Consider the following 18563-nt stretch of genomic DNA (forward strand, 5'->3'; position numbering starts at 1 on the left):
ATAAGTGGGTCATAATACAAATGTGTGTTGCCAAACCACAGTAAGAGCTGTTGGGGAAAGCCCATGGTAGGCAATGAAGGTGCTGGATCGTTTTCTGGAGCAGTCAGTGTGTGGGCTGAGATCTGAGAACAGAGGGAGGATTGGCCAGGGAAGCCGTGTAGGGAAGGGCTTTTCAGAAGGAACAGTATAAAGACCCTTAGGTGGGAATAGCTAGACACATTCCAGGAACCGGAAGAAAACCACAGGCAGAAAGAAGAGCAAGGACCTGTTTGCAGCAATGGCTGGGAAGAAGAGCTGGGGTCTGACCCCCATGTGACCTCAGAGGTCCCGGAAGTGTTTGTAGACTTCAAGTCCATCACAGGGGACGACCACGAGAGGGTTTTAAGCAAACAGCATGGATTCTTATAATTATTAACTTTTTTTTTTCAAGATAGGACCTTACATAGCCCAGGCTGCCCTTGAGCTCACTATGTAGCCAGCTGAGCCTGGCCTTGGCCTCCTGATCCTCCTGCCTCCTTCTCCCTCGGGGACGACTACAAACCTGTGCCGCCGCCGTGAGAAGCTCTGGCACAGTTTTAAGGGACCTATCTATGATTGTATGCAAATGGTCTGTTATGGGCAAGAAAGTAGGCGGGAGACCTGAAACACGACTACAACCACCCTATCAGTGGGGACCAGGGTGGCAGCTCAGTTAGAGAAGGGGGGGAGACATTTGGGAGAGTAGTTGCCAAGGATGACTTCCCTACCAGGAGACCCCTTGCTGTCCCATTGGACTGGTTTGTTGCCCCAGTCCTGCTACAGGCAGAGAGGCTGAGGACCGCTCTAGAATCCTGTGTAAGTGAGGAGAGCCACCTTGGAAGCGGTAACAGGTGCAGTCCTGTGAAATCCCTCATCTCCAGCCTTAGTGACGTCAGTCCTGGCTCCTAAACCCCAACCCTCAAATCCACCCACAGCTCCACTTCCAGGCTGGGCTTCATCCAAACCTTGTAGTTGCTGTGAGTAGCTGGTTGTAAGTTAAATCTTTTAAATAGCAGAGGTAACACAGATCATAGACTCAGATCACTGTGAATTAAATAGCGCTCTCCCTGACGAGACACCTGTTAGCCAGAAAGGGAATTGTCAGCACAGAAGGTGGTACTTAGCAGATGTCCATCATAAATATTGAACAAATAAGTGAATGTTTGGACCTGTTTTAAAACATGAACATGAAGAAGAGACTCCTGTACACCTGTTGTGTGTCACCAAAACAAGCTTCCTATTTAACACACTTATTTACTCTGCGCGTCTGTTTCCTGCTTCCTGTACTTTTCTCTGCACAAGGAGTGTGTGGGAGTTTGAACAAAACACAGCCAATGTCATCCTCTGCTTCATTTTGTTAATTAATCAGTCAAATAACTTCTCCCTGCCCAGAAGCTATTAGACAAAGGGAATATTCAGTGCACACAACGTAATCAGCAAATGATCTTGCCTTCTCCTTTCAGACTTCTCTTTTGACCGCCAGTCCCATTTAAAACGCTGTCACTTAGCCAACTGGACACTTCTGCTTCCGTGTAGAAGCTGGTGGGGGAGAGGGCTGTCAGCTAGAAATGACAATGTTAAAAGTGCCAGTGTGAGCTTGGCTTCAAGTCAGCCCTTCATAAGAGGTGCCTTAATCAGGGACCCGCAAGAGCTTTGTGCAAATTAGCAGGTCGTCTGTACGGTACAGTCCAACTCGGTTTGCCTTGGTCTCCCTTTTGAAATCTATTCATTTCATTCACTTTCTGCTTTGTACCAGATCTGTCGCGGAGGTTCTCTGGCCTCGGGTAGTAGCACACACACACACACACACACACACACACACACACACACACACACGAGTCAGAACTTTCTTTACAAGTCCTGAGAGTGCACAAAGGGGGTACGTTAGTCACATAAAGGGGACATGTAGTCTGGGATGGCAAGTTAGCCACCCCTCTTTGCCTGAAGGCCCCTTGCAGCTGGAGTACCTGCTTAAGCATCTGGCAGGAGCACCTGGCGGGGTGCCGCAGGAGAGCCCGGGCTCAGCAGCCAATGAGCGGCAGTGGCCTCGCGGGCGGGGCGGGGCGGCGCGGAAGCAGCTAGCTTGAACTTGAGATGCAAAGACTGCGCGCCTCTGCCGCTGCTTTGCTGCCGCCGCTGACTTAAGCAAGTGCAGCCAGCTGGCTTGGCTAGGGCACCAGGTCCTCGTCCTAGAGCCCACCCTGCCCAGTCACTGGTAGACCGAGAACCCAAGGTGAGGAAGTTGGGGAGGGGTGGCGAGCCTTTGTCTGCAGGTGCATGGGGTACCGAGCTGGAGGCAGCGGCAGCGAGATGGGGCCAAGCGAGCGCGGGACAAAGGCCGCAGCCTCCATGCCCACCGCGATTAGCATAATGCCTGGAGGAGGGCGGCCTGCCGGGCTGAGGCGGGGTCTCCCTGCCACTCTGGAGGGAAGACTGGGGGTTGTGTGAAATGAGTTGGAGACATTCCTTTCATCTCAGTGTACTTTCGCAGCAGAAAGTGATGGGCTGTAGGTGGTCTGCACCGGGCATTTCTGCGATGGCCAGTGTCCTGTGGTCCCATGTGCCCCGGGAAATATTCATGTACATCTTTTCTAAATTAGGAGTGAAAAATACTATAGGCTTTTAAAAAATGCAGTATTTGAATTAAAGGCCGTATCCTTTGTGTAGAAAGACCTTATTTCCAAGTAATTTTATTTGTGTGACAGAATATTGGTGTGATTTCCACGGATAGAAAATGCCTCTAATTCCCCAAACGTGGAAACACATCCAACTCATCACATGCATGTTCTTGGCACTAAAAAAGTAGTGTTTTTGAAAAAGAAAGCCTCAACGGTTTAAATATTACTTACAACACTTGATGAGATTCTTGAGGCTAGAATCTGCGCCATTTCTAGCAATTATCCATTTCCCTGTCCCAATCTTGTATGTAAGCAGGCACGTCTATCGATCCCCTAATGAATGTAGCTGTGAATCTTCATTACTGCTTTGGGTGCAGGAAGGCAGGAGGAGGCTGGAGGAGACAATCCCATTAGTCTTTCCCCCTTTTTCTCCTGCCTTGCGCTTGGCGCCTGGGGGGTGGGAGGGTAGGGGGAGATTCTGCCTGTTTTCTCCTAGTTTTCTCAAACCACTGAGCACTCTCCCCACCCTCTAGCCTTGCTCTGACACAAAGCTATTTTGTAAGTTTTCTACTGAATATCCAGATCTTTGCTACTTCTGTCTTCGTTGATTGCCTTTGGGTAAACGTCTAGAGATCTTTCCCAAGAAGTTAGAAGCAAAACATAGTATCAAGAAAACCAGCCCTAGCTTTGTATTTATGCATTTTTACCTATAATTCTGTGAAATTGCCCACGACTGTGTCCTCCAAAATGAGATGGGAATTAAAGTGACAAGGGGAAAGACTTTCCGTTGAGCATCAGCTCCTCTCTAGAAAGAAGGTGCCATGGTTCTTGGCTCAGCAGTGGGAAGCTCACCTTTTTAAACAATCAACACCTGTTTTGACCTCGTAGCTTTTAAACAGTGGGAAGCGGCTTATTTAGTTGACAGTGCTAAGCCCTAGTCCCAGGGATGGGGTGGCAAGCACCGCAGGTGCCTTCTTCTTGGAGCTCCCGCTGTGCTAGCTTGGGACTTATTTCTGGTCTGAGCTGGAACATACCTGGAGAGCTGGAAGGATAACCCTGAGCACAGGGAATGTTGCTGCTGGCTGCTGTGCCATGGCTCACTGAGCCAGGGGCTGTGGAGGAGGACAGATGAAGCCCAGGCCATCTCTGCTGGAAGAAGTCGCCGGGAGTTAGTCAAATCAGTGGGTCTCAGTCTTGAACTTCCTGTACCAGTCATAGCTGTCTCTCAGAGTAGTCTGGGCTGCAGGCAGAGCTAGCGCTGAGTTCTAAGGGGTTGAGCAGTGGCCTTGTTCATTCAGCTGTGGCAATTCTAATCTGTTACAAAAACTATCAGTCATGCGGTCTCTCACTGTCACCTGAGCAGCTTTGTCTTAAACAAACCCTCAGAAAAAGGAATTTCATCCTGTCCTTCTGACTAAGCAAGTCCCCCGCATGTAGAGATGGGTTCTGGGTAAGGGGCCTCGAATGTGTTTGGGAAGCCTCTGTGTACTCTTGATGCACCAATATGGGGAGAAGATCAATGCCAGAGAGGTTCAGGTTCATCTACATTGCCAGTCTCAGCTGTCATAGACTAAATAGAAACATAACTTCTTCTTTGTTAAACACAAACTGTGACTTTTATGGGTGTGTGTTTTGAGTTCTTACACCATTGGATTTTAGGCCCTATCGTTAAAATTGTGTCTCATAAAATATTGAACTGTTGGGCATAGTAATGAACAAATGTAAATAGAAGTTCTTCTATGTCTGCTTTACAGTGTAATCTTGGTGGATATAGCCGTAGGTCTTAGGGTTTAATTGTAATCATCTTGATAGTTATATCTGTAGGTTTTAGAGTTTAATTGTAATCATCTTGATAGTTATAGTCATAGGTTTTAGAGTTTAATTGTAATTATCCTGATAGTTATGCCGTAGATTAATCTGTTTGGCAGCTGTAAAGAGCTTGTGAGTCTGACACTTCAGGAAGTACGCAGAGAATGAGACAGTCTATACTTGAAGAAACACAGAAAAACAATTCTAGAAGCAGGATCCTATGGATGTACGCTTCCTTGAAGACAGTCAATAGCGTGGCATAGCAGACTGTAAGTAGCTCCGTGGGGAGGAGCTACCAGGAAGCTGGCCATCCAAGAAGGTGAGGCTTGAGTTGGACTTGAAGGCTGGAGTGGCCAGAAGGAGGAATAAGGAGAACAGTCAGTGTGCAGACAGAAAAGGTGCGAATAAGACCCTACAGGGCCCTTGAACTCTGGTTGTAGATCTGACTTCTGTTTCAGTGGTCACGAGACCTCTTAAAGAATAGTAACCAGGAGGATGCCAGTATCTGAGCTACTTCATACAAGAAGATCCCAGAGAGGGCTATCAAGAATGGATAGTGGGAGCCATTCCTGTCCAGTTAGCCAGCTCTGGTACAGGTGAGGTCAGTACACAGTGGCAGGCATGAAGAGAAACAAGCAGGGTGGGGAGATGCTGTGGAGAAGCTGACGGGTTGAGTGTGGAAGATGCAGGAAGGCGGAGATCTGCATTCACTGGTTTTTCCTGTTGGGAATCCTTGTAAGTGGAAGTGATGATTGTTCAAGGACAGAATTATTAAGCAGTGGAGTGACTCCCTTTAAATTTATCTTGTGTCGAGACCCTGACTTCATTTTGCTGTCTCCTGCCATGTGGGTGAGCACACGCATCCAGTAGACTATTAACACAGTTGGCCGTTTTTCCAAAACACTTTCCCCCTCTGGTGCTCTTGACTGTCATTTTCTACTTGTTATCAGACCTCAAGCATTTTTTCCCTTGCTCTGGATTAGAATAATGATTCAAAATAAGGAAGAGAGAGAGATTTAAACCTGTGTATGAAATTATTCACCTTCATTTCCAGTTTTATAAGAAACCATTGATGACTCCCCGTTTTCTGTTTCTAACAGCTGATAATTAAAGCTTTTCTATGGGTATGTCAAATGAAAGGGCAGGCCTCTCCTGGCAACTTTTCAGGAAATTCCCTAGCGTGAAAAGCAGGGAAACAACATACAGACGCTCTTCAACCTAAATGGGGGTTACTTCCCGGTAAACCCATCGTCAACCGAAAATGATGTAGACAGAAAATGCCTTTAAAGCCACTGCCTAGTGTTATTGCCTAGCAAGCCAACTCACTGTACAGCTGCTGGGTTTTTATTTTTCTCTTGATCACGTGGCTGACTGCGAGCTCAGCATCACAAGAGAGCATTGTACCAAATATTGCTAGCCTGAGAAAAGATCAAAATTCAAAGTACAGTTCCGACTCTGGATGCGTGTCACTTCCCCAGCATCAGAAAGCTGTAAAAGTGGTCTTGTTGAGTCACTTTAAATGAGGGCAGTTTGTACTCAGGGAATTCTTCTATCACCTCCTTCTCACTGCAGGATTCTGAATCCAAAAGTGAAGGGCGGCTCTGACAGGAAACGTGGGTTTTGGAAATGATTTTAGATCTGCAAAACTATATGGATACAAATACTCTGTCTGCAGTCAGGATTCCAGCAGCTGAGAAGGAGCAGAAGCGAGTAAGGCTGCCCGCCCTTCTGATCTGGAAGCCTGGGCTGGTCACCCTACAGCTTGTAAGCTTGTCGGCGGGGATGAATAAATTATGACAGTTGAAATAATTATGATAGAACGAAAGCAGCTGCCAAGAGCACGGTTGTCAATTGGGGCCGGCTTGGCCTGATTCTGTCACGTCAGAGCACACATCCATTTGCCCAGCTACGACCTGCACATGCTGTTTCCAAGGGTCTGGTGTGTTCTTGCCTTCATCCCTTTTCCCCCTTGAGGACTCTTAAGTGTTCCAGCCTGCTAGTGACATTTTTTTTAATGGCTGAATCTAAGATCCACGTGGATGCTGTCTTTCTGGTGGATATGCACGATTTCCATAAGTGGTTTTTCTTGGGGGTGTCTGTGTGTGTGAGACAGACAGACAGACAGACACGGGGATTGAACTCAGTCCTTTGCATCTGTCACTGGGATAGAAGTAACACCTGGAGTTCTGGAGTCTGGAGGATTTACAACTTGGAGAATCTTCTGTTCCTGCATCTTGGTTGTTAATGATAGTTATGCTTTGAGTTTATCTCCCAAGGTCCATGTTCTGGAAGCTTAGTCCTTGATCATCAAATGTTAAAGTGACAGGCCTTTATGAACCTAGGTCTTAGTGCAAAGGAATTAGGTCACAGGGCAGCATGTTATAAGTTATTAAAGCAGGGAAGTCCCAGAAAGCTGAACTGTAGAAAGAAGCCTAGCATCTCCCGGATTTCTCTGGCTTCCTACTTTGCCAAGTGACTCTATGCTTGCGCTGTGATGCTATCATCGCATTCGGTGTAGCCAGAGACTGTCACCAGAGCGCCCCTAAATTAAATAAAACTCTTTTCTGCGTAAAGTATCCAGACTCTGGTATTTTTGCTATAGCAGCACAAAGTGGTCTAATACATCGATGGGCTAGTTTCCAGCCAGTTCTGAAGTTGGTCACCTATATATAATAAAAAAATCTGCTACCTCACCCTGCCACTGGGCTCCACACTTGGTCGGCTTGGCTTTTCCCTCCCCTTTGGTGATGCTAGGAATGAGACACTTTTAAACTTTAAATCACTTCTTTAGCAGACAGCTATATGTTTCTGTCTCACGCTGGGCGCTCTACAGACGACTCTGCATGCGTTTGCTTACCTTGTGTTCCGCGACACTGTATCAGAGTATCTAGAACAGGGCTCACTGGCTTTCCCTGCCAAGGTCAAGCAGCCAGTGCTTTCGCCTTTACCGGCATTGCAGCCTCTGTTTCAGTGATTGTCTACAGCATGTACAGCCTTAGCCTACACCTAAGTGGATCAGTGTCACCGTGTTCCGTAGATGCTTCAGTTGTGAAATACATTTGTAGCAGGTCATGCTTTGCTAAGTCCGGATCTGAGACCGCAAGAGTAAAACAGTGACAGCTAAAATGAGCTTTTTCCCCCCACCTTTCCCTTTGGAAGTCAGAAGGCACAGTCACCTTTATCCAGCTCTGTGACATGTTGAAAAAGAGTCGCTAGAGGATTCTGCAGGTCAGGCTGTTTAATCGCACACAGTCGCACACTCTTCCCTAACATGTGTCTGTTTGAATTATCAAATATCAATATATACAGACAATAACTGAAAGGCCAACTGAAAAAAGAAAAACTGGAGTCGTGCATCAGCAGCGTTGTAGTTTTTATTTTCTTAAGCTCTATTGATTGATTGATTGATCACTGATGTTTTGAGGACAAGTGTGGTAATATGATTGATTGATCACTGATGTTTTTGAGGACAGGTCTGGTGATATCGGCCTGTAATCCCAGCTGTTTGGGATGCTGGGAAAGAAGGATCCAAAGCTCAAGGCTAACTTGAGCAAGTTAGCAAGCACCTGGCTCAAAATAAAAACAGGACTAGAGAGGTAGCTTTAGAAAAAGACCCTGTTCTAGTGTGCATGAGGCTCTAAGCCAAACCTTATACAGCCACCAAAAAAGTGTGTGTATGTGCAGACACATAGCGTAAACAGTGAACAAATGTGTGCATGCACACACACAGAGTTTAAAGCTAGTGAGTAAACTCCCTGCGTGGGAAGGACATTACCTGTCCCACTGTCAGAGGTGACCCTGGCCAGGATACCATGCCCCTCTCCAGACAGAGTTCTCAGGAGCTCCCACAGTTTATACCCACCCTCCCCTTCAGCTTGTGTATCATCTCCAGTCTTTTCCCCAGTAACAAACTGAGGTTTATTTCTCAGAGTACAAACATAAAGAAAATTATCTGAGGAGCCAATAAATCTTGATAGAAATCTCCATATGGGAGAAATGTATGTATTGATTTGTAGAAACAGAGGAACTGTTTGTCATTTAGACAAATGTCCCAAAGAAGGGATCTGGTTAGGGACCCTAGAAACGTCACAGCCACTGTTGCTGGAGATAATCGGAGCACAGATGTGCTTGGCTTTCAGATAGTCACAGAGATTAATGAACGCCCAAGATCTCGCCTCCCGCCCATTGCAGTGGAACAAATGTCTTATTAACGTGACTTCAACTGGGCAGGCAGAGCTCCCTTGGGTTCTCAGCAGCATCTTCAGAGCTGAGGGAAACCCTCTGTTCCAGCTCTTCATTCATTCCAAAGGGCTTGTCGATTGATGGCTCTGTGCCAGCCAATGGCGGGGAATCAGGGAAAACCCACCACCACCCACGGAACTTACTTTTTGGTCCTGGGGAAGAGAGGGTCTTATCTGTGAATGATCAGGGCTGTTCATATGAGTTAGCAGTGACTGGGAGCAGTGGCGCCTGTTAGAGGCAGTGGTGAGCAAGAGGAACCTGCACAGAAGTTCCCAAGCCGGGAGAGACTGGTGTTCAGTATTCGGGGCTGGGAAGGCAGGGAATCCGAGGGTGATTGTAGGCTGGGGAGTAACGGGAGGGAGAAGAAGAAGGGGATTGTAAACCAAACCCAGTGGGTAATTACTGTTGTTGGCACCAGCAGTGAAGAGCCATAGTCTGGTTGGGACAGAGAAAGACAGAAACACAGAGGAAACAAGAGAAAGAAAAAGGGGAGGGAAACGAGGAAGGGAGAGAGAGTGGACACAAGAACTAAGCACACAAATAGAAAGACATCTTAAGCAAAGTCAACTAATGGAGCCATGCTAAGGGGCCAGGTTCCCCCAGGACACTAACAGGGGAAGAGCTCAGTCAAGTGCAGCCCAGAGTTCACTCTGTCAGAGGTCACCACTGCTAGCTGTGGAGTCCAAGCAAGTTAAGTTCCCTGACCCTGGACCCTGGACCTTTTGACTCTTCTCTCTAGTGTTGTCTATACGTCTTTAGACGCCATTGAATTTAAAGATTATCAGGAATGCTTGCATCTAAGTGGGAGTTGACACAAGCCACTGGTTGCATTGTTTGCCCTAATGTTCCTCCCATCCACCCAAAGAGATGGGGTCGGGCTATCGAGTGATAGCCCCAAGTTACCTTACAAATCCAGAGAGTGGTTGAAAGTGTGGTTTACCCAGAACAGACCGATGGCCAGGTATGCAGTTGAAGGGAATTCATCCACAGGACAGAATGGCTTTGCTGTCTGGTTTTTGGTTTTGTTTTCTATGCATGCTGTCTAAGCACAGCACCACTGAACCACATCCCCAGCACATTGCTCCTTTTCCTTTTTAACTGAGAGTCTTGTCTGGTCCTAACACATTCCAGGCACCTCTTTACACAGTTTGGAGAGTGGCCATCTTCTCCACTCTGTATCAGCAGCCTTCAGCATTCAGGCATTCCTCCACCCTGTCAGAGAGGAGCCTTCTCAGGGGCCCATGCCTCTGTTTTACCATCTGTTTGAGAGAGAAAGCCGTGCCTTCACCATTCAAATATAATATATATAATAGTATTCTTTAATGAGCTCAAACTTTGCCTTTGAAACTGCGGCTTGGCGTGAGTTATCCCTCTTTTGAAAACTAAATGCTAAATTTCCTCTTGGTCAGAGAGGCAGGTTTTTCATTTGCACAAAGGGAAGCGGGAACTCATCAACTCTTCTCCACAAGGTAGACTTTGGAAGAGGGAAAAAACAGCCCTGATTTCTTGGTTGCTTTTAAATATATTTCCCCCACCTCATCAGTGAGCTGCCAGTTAGCCGTCGTGCCTTTTCTCCAGTGTAATGAGAAACCCTTTGTTTAGAAGAATGTGCCTCGAATTTTAATATCCCTACCCCACTGTTAGTCCTGGTCACACCAGCTCTCTCTTGCCCCAGCTAATGGCTGCCATGCAGGCTGGCGCTGGCAGCAGGAGCAGGTACAGGGACCCTACTGTGGAAAGAGCAGTGTCCCTGGTTCAAGGCAGGTGTTTACTGTCATTCTCCGTCGGAGGAAAGAAAGCCTGTCCCTGGGCTGAAGTGTTTGAATCTCGCCAGAAACCAGATGGGGAATTTGCATAAACTTGTTATTCATTTCACTTCTGAAGTCTTTCGCCAGTGAGGTGGAGGTTCCACAGGGGTGTGCTGGGCTATTCCAGCTCCATCCCCTCCAGAATTGAACATGAAATTATGAGTGCAGGTCCTCCTTGTGGGCCGTGGCTTTGGGTCACAGACCTGCCTTTCAGCCCCATTCAATCACGTCAGAGTCACGCCGCCACCCGTCACGGCTCAGGAGCACTCTGTGGATCGACTCAGCCATAGCTCTCCCAGCTGTTGAGATGCGCGTCCCACCGGTTTGCCCATGTTACAGATGAAGTTGAAGAACAAAGGAGCCAAGGGCCCCAGCCGGGGCAGACAGCTAATAAAAGTCGCTTACTCAGGAAGTGGAGATGTGTAGCTAGACGGGAAACAGACTGTGAGGTGCAAGAGCAGAAGGAAGACTTCATTGTAGTCCACTGCTGTGTGAGGAAGGTGACCCCACGCCCAGGGGTCCCAGAGACCCACAGCGACGAAGACGAAGGAAAGCATCAAAAGACGTGTGCACAGGTTTCCACAGCAGTGGACAGCAGGCATATAGCAGAGGCCTTGCCTTGAGAACTCGGGATGTGAGAAGGGGATAGCTGTGTTTTTGTGCGAGCAGGAAGTGACTTGGCCAGGGCACAAGGATGATGCCCTATTTCAAAGAACCGTATTATACCATGTCGTTCTGCTGTGCCGTCTCCGTTGTTTTTCCAGGAATGTTTGGGAATACCAGTTGCACATACCAGGTAGCTCTGTTGTTTCAGGTTTATGCTAAGGAGAACACTGGCAGTTTTCCCTGCGTTTGTTTTTCCAAGGAGCCACAGCAAGAGCGTGCTGGTCAGGCAGCCCTAGTGAGCGTTCAGTGGAACTCTTCTTGAGACGTGACTCTTCCCACTGGCACCATGTACCCTAAGAAGACAGTAGACTTGCCCTGACTGAATTTAGCCTCCTCCACTCTCAGAATACCTCATCTCATGTAAAAGCCCAGCTAATGGGTTTTTGTTGTTGTTTCTCATCCAGCAAACTTACAATGTGCTGTGCTGAGTGGTGGCTGCCGTTGACTGTGACTCTTTGAGGGTTTTGAATGACATTTCATGGCTCCCCTGAAACCTCTCTTCATGGCTGGTTTTTACTTCAACACATAAAACAAGCAAAGAATTAACTCTATTCAGAGGTTTCCCAGCTCTTCCTATGGGGGAAACACAGTGGCTGCATGTCAGTGTTGTTTGTCCCAATGAGTCCCTTGCAGTGAGTCTGATTTTAAACAGCCAAGGCTGTACACAGCAGAAACATCGTAGCCTCAGTCTTTAGAGTTACTACCATTGGGCAGAGTTGTAGCCGTACACTAAACATCGACATTTGTGAAGAGGAAGTAAGTAAAAGCTTTTGTTGTAAATCAAGATTGAATCAAAGAAACATCACTTGTTTGTTCTCGAAGAACATATGTCTTTTTGTTATTAAAGAAGGAAACTGACTGTAAGGGCATTCTGGGAGCCTTTTTCATCTGATGTGGGAAATCTGAGACACCAGAGGGTCATTGACTTACAGAAAGTCGCCTCTAAATACTGACTATATACATATATACGTATGTATGTATTATATACGTGTGTAGGTATACACACACATAATAGTTTTTCATGTATGAGTTCTCCATGTATACCTGCAAGTCAGAAGAGGGCATCATATCCTATTATAGATGGTTGTAAGCCATCATGTGGTTGCTGGGAATTGAACTCAGAATCTCTAGAAGAGAGGCTCAGTGGTTAAGAGCCCTAGGTGCTCTTCCAAAGGACCCAGGTTCAATTCCCAGCATCTACGTGGTAGCTCACAACTGTCTGTAACTCCAGTTCTAGGGGATCCAGCACTCTGATAAAGACATACATGCAGGCAGAGGAGCAATGCATATTAAAATAAAAAGAAAAGATTTTTAAATTTAAAAAAAAAAGATTGAGGGTGCTGAAGAGATGGCTCAGAGGTTAAGAGCATTGCCTGCTCTTCCAAAGGTCCTGAGTTCAATTCCCAGCAACCACATGGTGGCTCACAACCATCTGTAATGAAGTCTGGAGCCCTCTTCTGGCCTGCAGGCATACACACAGACAGAATATTGTATACATAATAAATAAATAAATAAATTAAAAAAAGATTGGCTTTGCTAGCAGGGCCGGGAGAGTGCAGAAGAACCTTAACCAGAAGCAACAATGTTATCCCAAGGAACATCTTGTAAGTCTAAGAAACACCCCCTTCCTAGGTAAATGCCTTTCCAGGAGAGATAGTCCACCTCAGATGCCACCTGAAGATATGAGGGTAATATGACTATGACATCTGTCATCTCACTGGTCCCCAGTGTTGATTCAGCTGATCTGGCTGGCAGACAAATGTCCTCCTACTGCCTCACCGTCCCTCACAGTCCCCTTCCAAAGCTTCACACTCCATTGACGATGACCTTCTCCAGTAGAGAAGGACCATCCTTCAGGCAAGAGTATACAAATAGCTGCACGCCTCTGCTCGACCCTCCAGACAAGCCCTCGGGGTCAAATGCTGCCCAGCCCAGCCTAGCTGAGAGAGGAACCCCTTCCGTGACTGTGCTCACAGTTCCCGAGGTACAGACCAGTGCCTCCTGGTTAAATGCCATCTCACCTGATTGCATTGCTCCTGAATGCCCTGAGCCAGGGTCTCTGCCCCTCTTCACTGATGGGTGACCTAGGTCAGGAACATGCTATCTCACACAGTGTGCCCAGTGCATGGGAGATTGACGAAAAGAAGGTAAGTACCATCCTGGAAGCTTCTGATTCTGTCTACCTCATTAGCCTGAACAGCCTTTCCAGGAAACGTGGGCTGTCTGATCATCTAAGAACCCAGATCCCTTTGGCTGTTTTAAGCAAACTTATTCAGCCTGGAGGGTTTATCATCTGAGAGACAGACCAGGAGAGACCTGGAATCCAAACCTATGTTCACTGTGGGTTTGCTGTATGACCTAGCCAAATTCCTCAGCCTCTCTGAACTTGTTTTTCCATCTGTCCAAGAATACTGTAATAATGGCTTTGTCAGGTTGCAGGTAGGGCCCGCACGAACCACATGGGCTGCACAACCAGAGCTCGGTGAAGGATAGCTGTGGGTGTCTCACTGTGGTCATAAGTGTTAGAGGTGTCACCTGTGCCGGCTCTTGGCACGTGTTGATCACAATGATTTTCCCTGAATATGGAGGTAGCTATGTATGTTGTATCGCAAAATTAATTCCTGCCTGTTGTATAATAGTCAAACAAATATGTTGAATAAAATCCTCCGTCACCTTTCCTCCAAAGGTAGAGTTTGGGTGCTGTGTTATTTCAGCCCGTTTATGGTGCTGATTTTTTTAATGCACTCAAACCTTTCTCGTGGCTTTTCATTTGAGCCCTGTAACTTCCACTTAGGTTTGTCCTGGGTTTGTAGGCGTGGATCCCAGTCTCCCTATGGTATATGACACCAGTATTATTCTGAGGTGTAGTGGCTCCCTCTGCCTTTCTAGTTCAGTGTCTGGCGTGCTCAATTGCCTAATAACTATCAATCACCCCGCAGAGCCCTGCTAGCCTGGTGACAATGGCTTCAGGGCTGGTGTGCACGAGAGAGCAGGTCCCTGTCGCTCCTGCATCTCTTCTCCTCATTGGCCTCAGCTTCGCTGTCTGGTGCTCTGTAGAACACCTATGTGTCACTTAGAGGACTGCCTTTGGGCCCTTTCATACTAGCTCTGACAGTTCGAACAGAAAGGGGCAGAGGACTTGGTGATATCTCTAGGGTCACCTGGCAACCCAGGGTAGCTCTGAGCATGGAACTCAAAACTTGCTATCCCCAGCCCACCCCACCCCCCTCCACTCCCAACTCCTTTCCACATCCTCCAAGAGGCACTTCTCTGTACCCGCACCCTTCTGTCACTCTTCTGTACCCGCAGCTCTTCTTGATACTGCTCTGTACCCGAACCCTTGACGTTTTCCTCTCCCGTCTCTTTCCTTCCCCACCTGTGTCCTCCACCTTCTGCTCCGTGTCCCTCCCCATTCGTTAAAACCCCAGGGTGTCAGGGGGTGCTGTGAAGCAGGTAAGGTTGCATCTGCCCCATTGTTTCTGTACGGTTTGTTGTTTTTTTCTTTTTAAATTGTAAGAAGCCAGGGGCTGGAGAATGAAGATAAGTTCCCTGCCAGTGTTTCCTGCGAGCAGGCTCCTGTATTTGACTGTGATATTTTAAGCTTGGTTACCTCCCCCGGCTGCTCTGTTGCCTCTGTAGATTCAGCTGGCAACTCTTGGCTTCACCGTAGCGTGGCTCGAAATACACTCTTCTGGGTGAGAGAGTTCGGCTATAATAAGCACAGAGAGGCTATTAATGGCTGCAGAGTTGGGAAATCCGGTGGGATGCCGGCGCCGAGCGCTGCTGCTGTAGACTGGGTGCAGTATGAATGCTAACTTGCTGTTTCTGCTCTCCCCTCATGCCTTCCTGGACTCAGAGAGAGGTAACCAGCGATTTTTCACTTCTCCCCCTTCCCTGGCATCTCATGTGTCTGGCAAAACTCACTGCTTCTTCCATGCCAACCCCCATCCTCACAGCCTTGGCCACCCCCAAAGGCAGACCATTGTTTTGTTTAACCTTTTCTCACCGCCATTTGCACCTGAGCCTGGAGCTGCATCCGGGGCCCCTAACCGCCTTCTGTGTCTGGTCCTGTCTGGGGAAGGTGATGGGCTAAGTGACAAGCTAAGAACAATAGCCACCCCAGGGGCTCTCTCTCACTGGTGGCCGAGCAAATGACTCAGCGTGCTGGGGAGTAAGTATGACAGATATGTTTGGGTCCTGTGTCACACTCTAGCTGTTTCTTGAAGAGTGACAGTGTGGTCCTTTGTTGTGTTCTCTTAAGTTTGCTGGCTGGGTAGCCAGAAGTTCAGTCCATTTCCGGATCAGTTATTAGCCACAGTACAGGCAGGGAGCCCTCGTTTCCTCCTTGAAGGATATACCAGTGGAGAGGATGGAACCATGAAATTCAAGGCGTCTGTTCATCAGCTGAGGTTTTAAAATGTCAGCCTCCCAATTGACAGTATGGAAACTTGAGGCTCCTGCATGCTCTATTGCTGTCACCAAACAAACAAAGCCATTTTGGTGGAGACGTTCCAGCCACAGTGAAGGGACCCGAGGTTGAGTTCCTCTTTGCTTTGGGCTCATACCTGGCTACACTCCTGGCATTGTGGCTTGCAAGCATTATTCTGTCTTACCTGTGAGCTCAGTAGTTAGGCAAGCAAGATAGCATTGACCGATCAGGTCCTACTTAGGGAATGGGACCACCAGAGGATATGACCAAGAGAATTTCTCTTTGGGCGGACACATCCTGGGCCTAAGCGTGAGATGTAAGATCTCTTACCCCCATGCGCCACATCCTGCTGGAATCCATGGTGGGGAGGTTTCCAGACATTGGCCAGCTTTTCCCTTCCCTGTGTGCCCAGGTCTCCTTACTGGGAGACAGCTGTGACAGCTGTTCTGCATATTAACGGCAAGACCGTGCGCGGGAGAATGTGCGCCTTCTGTTCAAGCCTCCTTGCTCATGGCAGATGGTAGAATTCAGACGTGCTGTTCACGCGGCCTACATCTGAAAAGGGTGCCTGGGAAGTTCTGCTGTGCAGAGCATGTCCGCCCCAGGTCGTGAACTGTCGGGCTGCCCCTGTTCAGTGTAAGTGTAGCGTCTTCCCAGATGAAGCAGCAGGGAAAGTTTACCAAGATGGAACCTCAGGCTTGGTGAAATTCCTTGATGCTCACCCATGGTACAGTTGATGTCAGGTAAAATGAAGCAGAAAAGCACCACCCACGACAGGCGTGCAGACAGATGTTCTAGAGCAGCCATCTGGGGCAATGAGATTCCTCATGTCCCCTTCTTTCTCTTCCCTGTCCCTCCCATCCTCAAGACAAATCTTCCAAAGTATGATCTCAGAATAAGAGCAGTCTTGGTCATAGAATACGTTCTCTCCCTGGTCCTGGAGGTGTTAGTAGGTGTATTTTGATGTGTCCTGGGATTCCGGTCAGTACTCTGTGTTCTGGTGTGGGCCAGCTTTCCAAATTCCAGAATCCTGTGCTCAACTCTGTGTGTGAAGAAAAGGGAAGAGAGAGCCTCCATCCAAAGTGGCCCAGGTCCCTTTGCAGCTGTCTCATCCTGACTTGGGGCCCTGCCTTGGCCTCTTAGGAACCACTCTGCTGGCTGGTAGTCTCCATACATAGTCAGGCTGGGAGGACAGATAACTGCACACTGTGCAGGAAGCCTTTCCATTCAGGCCATACAGGAAAAGCATTCTTCGTGGAAAGGAGACTGCATCCAAAGTGGGCTTCTCTTTGCTTTCCCCTCATTTATTATGGTAACTGCCACTCGCCAAGTGCCTGTCATGGACCAGCCTTCACAGTTCTCTGCATAAAAACATCCATTTGACCTGAATAGATATGGATTACCTGAAAGGTGTCATCTAGCCTGTGGAGCCTTGGTAAGAAATTCCGGTGAGGAGATTTGGTGAGACAGTGGATGGGAAATGAGTCCCAGGGAAAAGGGGAGGAGAGCGCACAGTGGCCGTTATGTGGCCAGCAGTGTCGCTGGCAGGGTCATCACATTCTGGGTCTCCCCCAGAAAGGAAAACCACTTCAACCAGCAAAAAGTATAGGGAGGGGGATTACAATTTCTCATTAAGAGAAACAAGCTACACATATATGTATTTATGTACATATGTATTTTTCCATTCCGTCACTGGAAGCCTTTCAACCACAAGACAAGCTGGTTCCATAAGGAATGAAGTGTTCTATCTGGGTACCACTTGTCAGGGTTACTGGCGCAGGGACAGTTAATGTATGTCGCGGCTAAGAGGTCTTTAGACACCTCGTCCGTGCCTTTGGCAGAACGAGAAATGCATAGGTAAATTCCATGTACCCTGAGAGTTGCCGGAAAGATTGAAAGAGTGAGCCGAAAAGCTGTTTTTAATAGGAGCCATTTGAATAAAGAATTGTTTATCTGTTCATTCCATACAGACGGAGCCAGCCCCGGTAGGGTACTCGGCACAGCATAGAGCAGAGAATAATGAAAGCAATCTTTGGCTCTTCACTTTGCCATTAAGAAATTCGAGGCTGTCAAAGATGTCTTAGCACTGACATTTTTTTTCTCCGGCAGAACTTGAGGCTGGTCCTCTGGGGGGATAATTACCAGAGAGAACAGCAAAAGGACAAGAAGAAAAAAGCTGGAAGCCCATGGGTTCACAGTCAGACTGCTAGAGGGGCCTGATTCCTGTCACAAGCGTCTGTCAGAGTTCAGGAAGGAGACATGAGGTTACCGCTGCAAGCCTCCCACCCCCTGCTTTATAGAACAAAACCCTACACGTCCCGTGATGGCAAGAAACAAATGGGGAGGGACTCTGGGCAAGATGACCGACCCCGTACCTGCTTTGACAGGTGGCCCCTGGTCTAGCCTTGGACAGGGTATCAGCTGGAGCAAAGGGTCCCTAACATCAGACAGAGCATCTTGGACAGTTAGATGTCTAGAAGAATGTGTGGTAAAACAGAAGCCATGTTCTGTTGGCCGTTTAGACTAGTGGTGTGGTTTTGTAGATGAGATGCTGTCCCTGGAAGCTGCCAGACGGTGTGAGAAACCCAGCCACCAGGGGGCAGCAGAGGAACCTAGCTCGGGAAGGGACTATGTTTGGACTGTGGGTGGCTCTTGAAATGTCCCTACTGTATACCCGCCTTCTATCTACCCCACAATGTCTGAGCCATAGGAACTGGATGGCCACAGAGAATCCAAGCTGCTGCAGACCAGCTGGGATGCGACACCTGATAGGCACATGGGCCTGGCTGTCTCCTCCTGAGTTCATGGGCCTCACACTAGGCTGGTCATTTGCCCACCTTCTAGGGGTCCTCTGAACCTGGAGTGCTGTATACAATATCTTTTTTATTCCCTCAGAATGCAGGAAAACCACTAGGGAACCTAACAGAGTCCCTAATATAAGCCTAGAGCATCGTGGTACTGTCAGGGGCAGTG

General features: G+C 47.9%; 1 protein-coding gene across 13 annotated transcripts in view; it reads left to right on the top strand.

Moving 5' to 3' along the window:
• Positions 1-18563, top strand: part of Apbb2 (amyloid beta precursor protein binding family B member 2) — a 320293-nt gene that overhangs the window by 283154 nt on the left and 18576 nt on the right. The window contains exon 1 of one of the 13 annotated variants that reach the window (XM_075943306.1): positions 2087-2251. The exons of the other annotated variants lie outside the window; for them this stretch is intronic. The gene's annotated coding sequence lies outside the window, so the exon portion shown is untranslated. Of the gene's footprint in view, positions 1-2086; positions 2252-18563 lie in introns of those variants that run through there. 13 annotated transcript variants of the gene reach the window in all.

The sequence above is a fragment of the Microtus pennsylvanicus genome, chromosome 12, assembly GCF_037038515.1.
Source record: "Microtus pennsylvanicus isolate mMicPen1 chromosome 12, mMicPen1.hap1, whole genome shotgun sequence".
Lineage (NCBI taxonomy): Eukaryota > Metazoa > Chordata > Mammalia > Rodentia > Cricetidae > Microtus > Microtus pennsylvanicus.